Source organism: Rhamphochromis longiceps, linkage group LG3, assembly GCF_057381845.1.
Source record: "Rhamphochromis longiceps isolate RC_006_pf linkage group LG3, R_longiceps_female_GT1.1, whole genome shotgun sequence".
Taxonomy (NCBI): Eukaryota; Metazoa; Chordata; class Actinopteri; order Cichliformes; family Cichlidae; genus Rhamphochromis; species Rhamphochromis longiceps.
In genome coordinates, this window is record NC_140559.1 from 39,517,557 (window position 1) to 39,532,166 (window position 14,610).

At 41.5% G+C, this 14,610-nt stretch overlaps 1 long non-coding RNA gene and 1 pseudogene across 1 annotated transcript; both read right to left on the reverse strand.

The window, feature by feature from the left end:
- Window positions 1-1,342: 1,342 nt before the first annotated feature.
- LOC146674602 (uncharacterized) lies at window positions 1,343-2,168 on the reverse strand. Its single transcript, XR_014910630.1, has 2 exons — window positions 2,057-2,168; window positions 1,343-1,971 (listed from the first exon to the last, which is right to left on the reverse strand). It is a non-coding gene; the product is annotated as an uncharacterized LOC146674602 (long non-coding RNA).
- Window positions 2,169-3,787: 1,619 nt separating this feature from the next.
- Window positions 3,788-4,852, reverse strand: LOC146674603 (uncharacterized; annotated as a pseudogene).
- Window positions 4,853-14,610: the final 9,758 nt, after the last annotated feature.

Here is a 14,610-nt window from a genome sequence, read left to right on the forward strand (position 1 = left end):
TTCGGTTTCAGAAAGGCTGATAACAATTAGTTCAGTCAACGCGGAGTTGCTTTAACCCCAAGTGAAGCGCGCAGGACGAGGATACATAAAGCCCTGATAAGCGGAGCACAGATTAAGCGAGTCACCATGGAGACGGAGGGAAAGAAGGCGCGGTCAATGTATTTTACAGCGCTTGAGGCCGAAATTCTGATGGCAGCATATGCCGATAACATGCAAATTCCGCGGAAAAAAGTAAAGTTAGCCACAGCTGCAAAAGAAAGGGAGCATGCATGGCAAAACATAGCCGACAGAGTCAATGCGTGAGTGTTAATATAAACATTGATCTAGGGATTTCCACCCATTTAACACGTTATTTTATCATATGTTATTTTATTTGTTATTTTATACATTTTGTGATGTGATGTGAGCGCAGGTGCAACCCAACAGGTCCCAAACGTTCCTGGCAGCAAGTAAAAATGAAATAGAAAAATATAGTCCAAACAGGTGAGGTGTAATTGTATTATGAGCCATAGTGCTTGGTCTGTTTGTCCTATATAAATCAATTGCAGTTAGAGGCTACATTAATTTTCTTTCTGTAAGCACTTATTGAAATTATCTGAGCACATTACAAGTACATATTTGCTTACTCTGTATGCTCAAATGTGGCCCGTTATAGCCAACAGAAAAAAAGCGGAGGCCCGAAAAACAGGTGGAGGTCCTCCTCCACCACCACCACTCACAGAGGCTGAGCAGTTGGCCCTCAGCCAAAACAGTGGGCGCCCTGTGGCCGAAGGCATCTCTGCGGGGACATCCTCTGAGTCAATAACCCCGCAAGACACAAGTGCCTACATAGGGGGTAAATTCAAAATAATACATGATGTGCATACATCCTTTCTTCACAGTCACCTTCGCAGTGCTACTCATTCATTTGATAAACTCTTTACCATAATGGATTATTTTGTAGTGAAGTTATTTTCCTACTGATTTTGCCTTCCCTCAGTCTTGGTTGTCTTTGAGAGCATAATGACAATGAAGTGTAAGGTGATTGGTATGTTTGTTAATTGCCATTTGGTCCCTTGTAAGTTATAAGTGACCTGTATAAACCTCATATTCTATCAGTTGATGGTGGTGGTGTACTGCATCTGGTGCAGCCTCCTGTTGAGCCAGACCAACATGCAGTTGTGAGTAATACTCCACAGATTATATGAGTTTACAGTAGAACAGCAATGTTGTTTATTTCTTTACTACAGGAAAATAATGAAGAAACATTGACAGCTGTTACAGAGGAGGAAGCAACAGAGACACTTTATGAGGTTTACATCTTTTAATACTTTGTGTACAGGAAATACAGGCGACCAATAAAGCCAGTTGAACAAAAAATCTGTTTATTCTTCTTTCAACATGTTGAGGTGATGGGTCAAAAGAAATGATTGTGACATATGGTGTCTCTGACTGCGCTTCCATCTTGTATGTCCGTGGGAGGGTCAGGATGTTCATGGTTTGGATCACTGCTGATGTTTGGTTCAGAAGGACAGTGTTCTCCTCTAATTGTGGCAATGTTGTGAAGAATCACACATGCCACAATAATGTCACATGCCCTTTCTGGGGTGACCCTGAGTCTTTGCAGGCACTGGAACCGGGCCTTAAGCATTCCGATAGTCATTTCAATTCTGGCTCTTGTCCTGCAATTAGCCAGATTATATCGCTGCTGTGGGCCCGGTTCAGGGTCAGAGTAAGGGGTAAGCAAATAGGGTAAACATGGATACCCCCTATCACCAAGCAAGTAGCCAGTGAACTCTCCTAAGACAGAAGGATACACTTCAGTTCAAATGTCCCTGAAGCAATTGGTCTTTATATATTTTAAAGTATTTTCAACTCACCATGTCCAAATTTTGTGCTCAGTGTACATTCACGGAATATTTGTGAGTCATGGACAGAGCCTGGCCACTTGGCTTCCACATTTGTGATAATGTTGGCAGCATCACATATGATCTTCACAGTGCAGAGAACACAAATTAGCATCCATTACTATGATGAAATAATTTGTTAGTTTGAAATGCTACAGGGAACTATGTACCTGTACATTAATGCTGTGGAAAGACTTCCTGTTCACATAGTCTCCTTCATTTACTGAAGGAGCAATGATTGGAATGTGAGTACCATCTATACAGCCAATCACGCCTGGGAACCGTGAAAATAAATGTAAAATTTAAGTAGTAGTCCAAGTATCACCACATCATAAATTAAGTTTTGGTCATCCTGATACCTGCAATTTTGTGGCATCCCTCTTTGATGACTCTTGTGGGTCTATGACCGGGGAACACCACAAACGTGTACAGGAGACGTTTCAGTGCAACTGTAACATTCCTGACTGCCCGACAGACGGTAGCCTTGGAAACGTGCTCAGCTTCACCAATATTATACAGAAAGCTCCCGTTTGCAAAAAACCGAAGTGCGATACAAATAATATGTACAGAACTGAGAGAATGTCCGCGATGTGTCACATGAGCAATATTAGGCCTGAGGATGTTATTCAAATAACTTATAGATTGTGCTGAAAAACGGTAACGTTCGCACAGACAATCATCAGGAAATGATAAAATGTCCAAACGCGCTCTGATCACTCTCTCCCGGCGGAGAGCTCTGCGGAGAATTTGGGCTTCACGATCTACTGGCTCTTCAAGGAAGGGACACGCCATGTCTGACACTTCCTACTGTCAGGTTTCCGACAAAGGGGCGGAGACAGTCAGGGTTAGTTGTAGTAAACCTGCTAGGGGGCAGGTTAGCTTCACGGCGTGTGTCGTCATAGTGACTCACTCAGGCTTCAGCTGAACTCGCTTTGTGAAACCGAAAACCCAGAGTTTTCGTTAACTCAGGGTATACTTACTCAGTTTTTCCACTAAACCGGCTTCCTGAAACAGGGCCCAGTACTTGAAGTTTGGATCCCTCTATGCTTATGGATCTATGACAGAAGTATGAGCTCAAACTGACATAGCCTATTGTGCACAGAGAAAGCAAAAGCCAGATGTGTTTTGTATTCATACCATCAGCGTGCAGTTGGCGCATTGTGTGCTTAGTAGATGATGGCTTGTGTGTACTGTTTGATACGGGAACACCATTTTTACAAAGGTGTGAAGAGTTAATCTAGCTGTGTTCGCTTTTGCAAGAGAACTACAATGTTTTGATTATTGGGTGACAGGTTTTCTTATTTGTGTGAAGAGTTTTGCAAAATTAGCCAATAGTTACAAAAAAATGTGCTTAAGCAATCAGAAAAAACTGTAATGATCAAGTATTTATGACATCCCAATATTCCTGTCTTTCGAAGTAAACATTGGGCTTGTTTGATCACAGAATGAAGGGAAATGTTTAATGCACTATTAGCAGCTATATACAGTTTTTCTCAAATGCTAAAACACATGTCACAAACGTTACCACCAGGTCCCCCAATGTCCAAACACAACACCCTTATCTAAAGCTACATAAACACAACCACACCTTCCCACTGCAAAACTCAAACTCCCACACCAAGAGAGCAGCTCGAAGCTGTCAAAACTGTAAACACTATACACAGCATTACACACTACAGCAAAACAATTGAAAACACAATGCTCAATTTGTGAGAAGGTTCTTTGGTTCATAACTGCCAATGCATATTTTTATAAACTGTACAGTAACGGATCGTCATAGAACCCTGCAGAGGATTAGGCATTTAGATTTGTGAGTTTCACATGAAGACTATAAATCTATAAAAACATCCTGCATGTATGTACACTACTGTAACACAACTCAATGCAAAAACAGAATCTATCGCACACAACAGTACTCTCGGAAACATGATCAGGGTGTGAAGTCTTTTTTATTGTCTACACGGTCATTTTACAGTATTACACACAGTCACTGTGCGGCATCATGTCGCCGAGCTGCATTGGGCCACATCACAGGCTATATTGTCCCTTGCTAGGCACCGCGGGAAAAACGCCCTGGAATGGCGAATCCATCCCTGGAAGGCCTCCACTGGGATGTCAGCACAGGCCAGCTCCATTGCCCGTACGAGGTTCTCTCTTGTGTATGGCTGTCTGTCATACACCTTCCATCTCCATGATGAGAAGAACTCCTCTATAGGGTTCAGGAAAGGGGAGTAGGGTGGCAGACAGACGTTTAAAAAGTGGTCACTGTTGGTGGTGAACCACTCTGATTTGGTGTGTTTTGTGGAAGCGGACGTTGTCTCAAATGATCACATACATGTGATGTGCTAGCCTAGGATGGTGTTGTTGACGGTCCAGGAGGATGTCTTTTAGCTCCTCTAGGAAGGTGAGGAGACGTTGGGTGTTGTAAGACCCAAGGACAGCATGCCGGTGGACAAGCCCCTCCGTACCCATAGCTGCACAAAGGGTAATATTACCCCCCCGTTGGCCAGGAACCTCAGTGATGGCTCTTTGGCCAATGATGTTACGGCCTCTTCGCCTTAGTTTCTGGAGGTTGAAGCCAGCCTCATCCAGGAAGAGGTACTCATGGGGTCTGGCCATCGCGTCCAACTGCATTATCCTCTGTGAACATGGAAAAGCATACAGGTGTTCAGAACGGTCAATCAGGTAGCACAGTATTGTCCAGAAGTAATGTAGGCCACTAAGCAACACAGTATGTCCACTAACTGTACTGTGGACATGGATGTATACGTACTTGCACATACTCGTAACGTTGTCCTATGTGTCGCGCAGAGTTGCGCTCAAAGGGAACCCTGTAGACCTGTTTCATCCTCATCTGTTGGCGCCGGAGAACTCGGTCTATTGTGGACACGCTGACAGCATCAATGTTCTCAAAGTTTACATTATCTGCAATGACTTTGTCTCTGATCTCTCGGAGTCTAATGCAGTTGTTCTCATTATTTGTATTGCACTTCGGTTTTTTGCAAACGGGAGCTTTCTGTATAATATTGGTGACGCTGAGCACGTTTCCAAGGCTACCGTCTGTCGGGCAGTCAGGAATGTTACAGTTGCACTGAAACGTCTCCTGTACTCGTTTGTGGTGTTCCCCGGTCATAGACCCACAAGATTTATCAAAGAGGGATGCCACAAAATTGCAGGTATCAGGATGAACGAAACTTAATTCATGATGTGGTGATACTTGAACTACTACTTAAATTTTACATTTATTTTCAGGGTTCCCAGGTGTGATTGGCTGTACAGATGGCACTCACATTCCAATCATTGCTCCTTCAGTAAATGAAGGAGACTATGTGAACAGGAAGTCTTTCCACAGCATTAATGTACAGGTACATAGTTCCCTGTAGCATTTCAAACTAACAAATTATTTCATTATAGTAATGGATGCTAATTTGTGTTCTCTGCACTGTGAAGATCATATGTGATGCTGCCAACATTATCACAAATGTGGAAGCCAACTGCTCAGCCTCTGTGAGTGGTGGTGGTGGAGGACCTCCACCTGTTTTTCGGGCCTCCGCTTTTTTTCTAGTGGCTATAACGGGTCGCATTTGAGCATACAGAGTAAGCAAATATGTACTTGTAATGTGCTCAGATAATTTCAATAAGTGCTTACAGAGGGGAAATTAAAGTAGCCTCTAACTGCAATTGATTTACATTGGACAAACAGACCAAGCACTATGGCTCATAGTACAATTACACCTTACCTGTTTGGACTATATTTTTATATTTCATTTTTACTTGCTGCCAGGAACGTTTGGGGCCTGTTGGGTTGCACCTGCGCTCACATCACATCACAAAATAAAATGTATAAAATATAAAATAAAATAAAATATAATAAAATAACGTGTTAAATGGGTGGAAATCCCTAGATCAATGTTTAAATTAACACTCACGCATTGACTCTGTCGGCTATGTTTTGCCATGCATGCTCCCTTTCTTTTGCAGCTGAGGCTGTGTTACTTTTTTTCCGCAAAATTTGCATGTTATCGCCCACCCCCGTGACATCACGCTCCAAAGCCCTATACTGCCATCAGAATTTCGGCCTCAAGCGCTGTACAATACATTGACTGCGCCTTCTTTCCCTCCGACTCCATGGTGACTCGCTTAATCTGTGCTCCACTAATCAGGGCTTTATGTACCCTCGTGCGCGCGCTTAACTTGGGGTTAAAGCAACTCCGCGTTGACTGAACTAATTGTTATCAGCCTTTCTGAAACCGAATATTCCGAGTTGGACAGTTCGGGGTTATTCAACCCTGAGTATCGTTTTTCACTCTGAGTTTTCTAAACCGGCTTCCTGAAATAGGGCCCTGTTGTCTACATCAGCGGTCCCCAACCTTTTTTGCGCCACGGACCGGTTTATGCCCGACAATATTTTCACGGACCGGCCTTTAAGGTGTCGCGGATAAATATAACAAAATAAAACTAGTACCGGTACCGAAAAAAAGAAAATTTATTCATAACACACGTGAAAAGACCAAGGAAAACCGAGTAAACGATAAAAACGATAACAAAATAACGCTGAAAACTGATAAAACCCCTGAAAACTATACATTTCACACCTGAGCCTCATCTCTCTAGGCCCGGTACCAAACGACTCACGGACCGGTACTGGTCCGAGGCCCGGGGGTTGGGGACCATTGGTCTACATGGTGTGTCTGTGTTATCGTTAAGTCAAAGTTAAAGTCAAAGTAAATTTTATTGTCATCTCTGCTATATACAGTTCAGTATATAGAGAGATGAGAGGTCGAGGCTCCAGTTCCATACAGTGCAAAAGAACAACAATAAGTATAGGAGGAGTAAGAATAAGAAGAATAAATATATATACAGTTTGAGACTGAGGGAAAGGGACTAAATATACACTTTGAGGTAAAAGGGTTAAAAGCAGTCTAAAATTTACAATTCAGATTTAAAGTGACTTTGAAGTGGTTTAAAATGACCAACATAGCTTTACAGTTTATAATGTGAAATAAAGTGATCAACATGAGCAGGATTCCTGAGAGTAGGATTGTCCATAGAGCAGCATCTGTATTTACTAAGGCAGTGGTATGTGGAGTCCCATAGAGTTTGTTAGTGGTTTGTGTGGGTGTGTGTGGTGAGGGGGAGTGGGGGAGCTGGTAGTTTAGGAGTCTGATGGCTTGTGGGAAAAAGCTATCTCACAGTCTGGAGGATCAGGCCCCAATGCTGCGATAGCATCTGCTGGATGGGAGGAGGGAAAAGAGCCCGTGCGAGAGGTGTGAGGGGTCACGCACGATGCTGGAGGCCTTACTGATGCAGCGCTTGTGAAAGATGTCCTGTAGCAGAGGGAGAGATGTTCCGATGATCTTGGCAGCTGCTTTGACGATCCGATGTAGCTGACTGAGGTTTTTGCAGTTTCCAAACCACACGGGGATGCAGCTGGTCAGAACGCTCTCTATGGTGCCCCTGTGGAACATGGTGAGGATGGGAGGAGGGAAGTTGGCCCGATTCAGGCGTCTCACGAAGTGGAGGCGCTGCTGGGCCATTTTTGGTGATGGAGGTGGTGTTAGTAGTCCAGGTGAGGTCGTCTGAGACGTGAACTCCCAGGAACTTGGTGCTGTTAACAGTCTCTACCGTGGAACTGTGGATGCTGAGTGGTGTGTGGGTGTGGCGAGTCTTCCTGAAGTCAAAGATAATCTCCTTGGTTTTGTCCACATTCAGTGACAGGTTGTTTTCACTGCACCAGGACGCCAGCTGCTGAACCATATCTCTGTTAGTAGAACAAATTAAGAAACAGCACAATATGGGAGGATTATTAAAAAACTTATGAATTATGAATAATAAGCCCCAGAAACCTTACTTACTTGTAAGTAAGGTTTGTATTTTCTTTTCTTAATTTGTTGGTGTTTTCTAGGATTTATATTAGCATGACACAGCCCTAACAACATCTAGTCCTGGCATAGCATAGCTTTTGCACAGAGGAGTTCCTGTATTTTTGAATGTGATTTTTGGTCATTTAGCTGCAGATACTGAGATCAGAAGGTCAGCACAGTTAGAACATCATCTTTAAAAGGTCTTATTTGTTTGTTTTAAGCATGCTTGTGGGTAGTTTACCTGTGTTAAGTCTCCACACGAACCACAGCCTACACTATTAAAAGTCTCATCATGCAAGCACAGACACAGACTGCAGAAAACAAGAACACATGCACATTTTCTTGTTATTTTCCATACATAACCAAGCACTTTTTTGGTGTAAGGGATATTAACACACACTTGTCCATGCAAGTCATTGTATTCCTCTTATCCATCCCTTTTGCAGACTGTATGTACATGCAGTATATGCAAACAGGGTCCTGTGAGGTTGGATATTCAGCAGTCACTGGGGTTTAATGCTTCCTGCTGAATTGTTAATATATAGTTACTCTAAACTCTGATGGTGCTTTCACATCTAGCTCATATACAGTAAATACAGAGGTTTTACTGCTAATGCAGAGGAGGAATGACTTTTAAAGACGAGGGATGGCTATTTTTTGATGCAAGTAGCATTTTGTGGTAGTCTTAAACATTTAGGCAACTCTCTTCAAAGTAATATATTTGTTACAGTAAACACGCAATGCTGTAATACAGTATTATATGTAACTTTGAGATTTAATGTGTTCTATTTGCCTACTTTAATCTTGTATATCAGGCCAGCTTATGCCTGATTTGTCTGTTTCTGTGTTAATAGAAACTTCCCCCACTCAACACAGTCTCTGGTTTTTTTCTGTGCTTACATGTGAAAGCACAGTTTGACAGAAGGAAACAGACCTCGTCCCTCTTTCCACAGCGACGGTTGGTGGTCAACGTTCTTATTGCAGCTACTTCGTTCACAGCATAGTGTTGCTACTCTGGGTTTGTTGTACGATATACTTTTTTACATGCTTATAAGCTTATAGTGCTTCTCATACAGTACAATTCTATGCAGTAATTGTTTTGACAGGAATGGGGATGTGGACGTGTTTGTAGATGTGTGGATTCAAGTGTTGCTTCTATTATGTTTAGAGTAGATATAAAAAAAAATTTAAGGAAAAGAAAAGAAAAAACAACAACAAGATATATTCATTAGAAAGGACAATGTAACTGATTATAGTGCTATCAAAAAAGCTGTGAGTCAGACACTAGCAACAGAAGCATTTCCTGATTATCTCCACTGTAGTAGCAGCACTGGCAAAAAGTGCTGAGCTCACAGCACAGAGGGTGCTGCAGGTTTTGCCCATGAATTTGTGGTTGTGCCATTTTCTTTTCTTTCAGAGCACTATAGCTTTGACCATCACAAATTTCCCACGTGTGGGACTAATAAAGGTTATCTTATCTTAGACTATTGTTGTGTTAAAGTATATATTGTGATTATATATATATATATATATATATATATATTATTGCTACTAATAAACAACCGACTTTAACAAATACATTTTTTTCAAATTCCTTCCTGAACGTCTGACATTTAATTTCCACAAGTTCAGTTTGTTTATTTTCTGTTTTGTTTTTTGTTTTTGTTTTTTGGGGGGGAGGGGGGGGGGGGGGGGGGTATTCATTTGTTGGTCTATTTTTATGCCAAAGTTACAAGATTATTAGTTATTCTTTTCCATATAGAAGTAGCAACATTAAAAAAATCATTAGTAGAGCCATATTGTGTAATGATTTTTCCCATATTTAAATATATACGTTATGCCAGATCATTTATATTATAAATGTTACTTCACAGAAATTGTTTTTATTCTATAAATATACTTTTTTGTTGTTCTTGTTCTTGTTCTTGGATGAAGAATCACATTTTCCATACTATAACAAGAGGATAATGTTGTTGGCAGGCCATTTTTGTCTCACTCCCTGACTTATAAATTGAGCAGTGCCTGGGTACACCAGGGTACACCTGGCCACTGCTCCACACAGAAAGGCCCTGGCCTGATGGTGGAACTGAACTCAGGGCCTTCTTGCTGTGAGGCAACAGTGCTAACTACCTTGCTGTCCTTTCACAAATACCCTTTCAGATGTGAAGACTTCCAGTGGAAAACGCGTCATTCATAAAAACGTTGGCGATACTGTGGAGCTTTCATCAGGCTTACCAACTGAAGGTGTGACCGTGGCAACGTGGAGATATGGAGGAATAAATGTTGCAGACAAAGATGTGGGTGTTTTTGAAAAATCTCCATTTAAGGACAGATCAGAGCTGAACCCTGAAGCCTTTCCTTTAACAGTGAGAAAACTGACTCTTCAAGATTCTGGTGATTTCATGTTTATCTCAGGCTTGAATAACAAGCAAAGGCCTTCAGTCACCATCACTCTGCAAATTCATGGTAAGACATGTTTCTTTATTATTAAAAAAGCATTTTGATAACTTTGATTTGTGAGTGGTTAATACATGATTTCCTATTATCTTAATAAGCTGGCTCTTCAACCTTTCTTTAGTTTGTATTCTTATTTGCTTTCTTTTCTGTGTATTCTCAGCCGACATTACATGATATTGTTAAATATTGATTCTGTGTAATGCTATTTAAACTGTTTTATTTTATATTTTGACCTTTGTGTCCTTATACTGATACCTGTAAATCTGTGTAAAATCCAATGTGACATTTTAAAAATAGTTTGTCATTCTTTTTTTTTTTCACTTTTTGTCTTTCAATGATCCTTTTACTTAAAAAATAATAATGACAATGAAAACATGTGAGATAAAAGCTATTTTATATATTTGATCCAATAGGAAATCCAGTGGATTATACAGTGGCTTGCAAAAGTATTCGGCTGAACTTTTCCACATTTTTTCACATCACAGCCACAAATATGAATCAATTTTATTGGAATTGCACGTGAAAGACCAACACAAAGTGGTGTACACGTGAGAAGTGGAACAAAAATCATACATGATTCCAAACATTTTTTACAAATAAATACCTGAAAAGTGGGGTGTGTGTGATTATTCAGCCCCCTGAGTCAATACTTTGTAGAACCACCTTTTGCTGCAATTCCAGCTGCCAGTCTTTTAGGGTATGTCTCTACCAGCTTTGCACATCTAGAGACTGAAATCCTTGCCCATTCTTCTTTGCAAAACAGCTCCAGCTCAGTCAGATTAGATGGACAGTGTTTGTGAACAGCAGTTTTCAGATCTTGCCACAGATTCTCGATTGGATTTAGATCTGGACTTTGACTGGGCCGTTCTAACACATGGATATGTTTTGTTTTAAACCATTCCATTGTTGCCCTGGCTTTATGTTTAGGGTCGTTGTCCTGCTGGAAGGTGAACCTCCGCCCCAGTCTCAAGTCTTTTGCAGACTCCAAGAGGTTTTCTTCCAGGATTGCCCTGTATTTGGCTCCATCCATCTTCCCATCAACTCTGACCAGCTTCCTGTCCCTGCTGAAGAGAAGCACCCCCAGAGCATGATGCTGCCACCACCATATTTGACAGTGGGGATGGTGTGTTCAGAGTGATGTGCAGTCTTAGTTTTTCCGCCACACGTAGCGTTTTGCATTTTGGCCAAAAAGTTCCATTTAGGTCTCATCTGACCAGAGCACCTTCTTCCACATGTTTGCTGTGTCCCCCACATGGCTTGTGGCAAACTGCAAACGGGACTTCTCATGGTTTTCTGTTAACAATGGCTTTCTTCTTGCCACTCTTCCATAAAGGCCAACTTTGTGCAGTGCACGACTAATAGTTGTCCTATGGACAGATTCCCCCACCTGAGCTGTGGATCTCTGCAGCTCGTCCAGAGTCACCATGGGCCTCTTGGCTGCATTTCTGATCAGCGCTCTCCTTGTTCGGCCTGTGAGTTTAGGTCAGGGGTGTCAAAACTCAAGGCACACTTTAGGTCGTGGGCCAAACAAGATAAAGATTTATTGAACACTAAAACAATGTTTTTTATACATAAATATGAATAAAAACAGACAGGAATATTATTCCAGATTAAATAAACTTTTAAAAAAAACTTTAACTTTAAATATTTTGCTCTTCATAAAAATATATCCTGTCAAAATTATGCAAGTTAGAAATATGAACATGCTGCCAAAAACCCCAGAAAAAGTAAATGAAAGCATACACAAGGTTGGAGCCGCATGTAGACGGAGCTGGGCATTGCTTCAGGAATGGAACTAATAAACTCTTCGGGCCATTCAGTGTCGTACTTTCCCTCGAGTGTATCATTACACCGCAGCTCCATCTGAATCTGCACAGGTGCAGTTCAGCAAAGTCCGCTGACTTGGTTCAACAAAGTGAGGCAGGTCGCACTGGTGCATTTGTGACAGCGTCACTTGAAATGCCTTCACCGCATCATACATGTCATGTCCATGAACTGACAGATTTCCTTGCTGAGCTCAAAAACTCGATTGAGAATTTTTATCCCAACTCAGCCAACGGATCTCTGTATGATGAGGAATGTCAGCAAACTCTGAATATATTTCCCACATAAAAGACTGCAGTTGACGGTGATTTAAACCTTTAGCTCAGATAAAATTTACGGTCTGCGTTACGGTGATCATTACATGCTCCATTTTTAGGACTTTACCACACAGCGTTTCCTGGTGTGTGATGCAGTGATATGCTGTTAACTCACCGGTACAGTTCTCCTCCTGCATCTTTACTCGCATCCTGCTGACTAGTCCACTTTTTTCACCGCACAACACCGGCGCTCCATCTGTTGTAAGTCCAACAAGTTTGTCCCAGGGCAATTTCATGTCGGTTACACTTTGACATAAGTTTTAAAAAATGTATTTTCCTGTCGTTGTCCCACAATTTAATGTTCAATATTTCCTCTCCACGGATGAAGCTGTGCAATATCCATCATGTCTGTATTTTCATCCACAGCAAGAGAGTATGCAATAAAGTTTTTGCTTCTTTCACACAACTGTGTTCTTAAATCAGTGGCCATCTCACAAACCCGATCAGCAATCGTGTTTCTGCTCAGCCTCACATTTGCCAAAATCTGCGTTTTAGGATTAGCCGTGTTTCCTCCTGCTTCCCATCCCCTCCTTATCCTTGTGTATTTATTCCTCTGTTTTCCTCTACCTGCTTTCCTCCCTCATGTTTCCCAAGTCCCAGGTTTTGCCAGGTCTCAAGTTCCTCGTTCCCAGTTCCAGGTTTTGTGTTTCAGGTTTCCCTTTTGTTTTTCTATGCATCTTGCATTTTTATGTTTAACTTTCTCCAGTTTAGGTTTCCATTAGTTTATCACAGTCTCCAGTCAGTGTCTCTTTGCTTTCTCTTAACATTCCTCTCAATCTACATTGTTTGCATTTGGGTCCACGCTCTCTCCACTCCACGCCATCTGCCACAGCAGATGCGACAGTTGCTGACATTCATCAACAGCTGTATTATATAAAAATACTTTTATTCTACTAATAATAAAATATTTTACTTATTTCAGGCTCACACTCTCTGAAACAATCAACCAGGAAGAAAATCAACAACATGTGTACTCGGCTCTTTCCCACGGTCAGGTCTAACACTGTTTACTTTCTCTCGGTCACATTACACTCTTCAAGACTGATTAAATGTTAGATAACATGAAAATGTTAATTATTGTGACTTTGACTGAACTGTTATTAACTTGCAGGTGATCGTTGTGTTTATGAGACAGTTAGAGGAGCTGAAGATGCTGGACCAGGTACAGTATGACAATGATGAGCCATCAAAGTAATAAATAGTAACTCTTCGATTTCAAGAATTTCATTTGTGACATTCTCAAACTGTTCTTATTGTATTTCAGGTGGATCAGAAATACAGTTCATCAAATCAGACTAGGCGAGCTGCAGTTCTGCATGTCTGTGGTATTTTTTTTGGTGTCTTAAGTTAAATGTGATTTTTATGTCAGGTCCTATTTGTTTTTAAAAAACAGGATGATTTAAGAGCATAATTCCAAACAGCTCATTGTTACACTGAAGTTTTAACACCGTTTTTAATGTGTAAAGTGCTACAAAAGACTGTGTCTGTTTCATATGACCTTGTTCTTTTGAATCTTCAAGGGAAACACTTCTCTCACACCTGCTCATTTAGTTCAAATCCACTGTCAACAAAACTAGTTAAAACTATAGTAAATGTTTTAAAGGTTCATTATTTAATTGAAGTGACTCAAGGTGATTTTTTTCACATTATACTTATTCAAATATTTAATTAGAATATGCTATGATAGGCTCATTTTTTTTTTTGCTTGGTGAGCTTGTTGCAAACTATACAGATCATGTGCTTTGGTTAAACAATCCTTATTATGGACAGTTGGTGTCATCAAGTTTTGTTTTTGAAGAGGAAAAATGTCTGCAATTTCAATAGACTTGTGCTCTCTACAGGAAAGGGCAGAGCAGGCTGCACCTGCTGCGGAGACTCAGGTTTTGGAGTGGAGGGCCCACTCCTGAAGACCTTCTATGACTCTGTGGTGGCCTCAGCCATCTTCTATGGTGTGGTCTGCCGAGGACAGGAAGAGACTGAACAGGCTGATCCGAAGGGCCAGCTCTGTTCTAGGATGCCCCCTGGACCCAGTGGAGGTGGTGGGTGACAGGAGAATGGCGGCTAAGCTGTCATCCCTGTTGGACAACATCTCCCACCCCATGCAGGAGACTGACAGCACTGAGCAGCTCCTTCAGTAGCAGGTTGCGGCACCCACGGTGTGGGACGGAGAGATTTCACAGGTCTTTCCTCCCCACTGCTGTCAGACTCCTCAACAAAGACTTTTGCAGCTGATCAAACACACACATGTACAATAAGACTGCT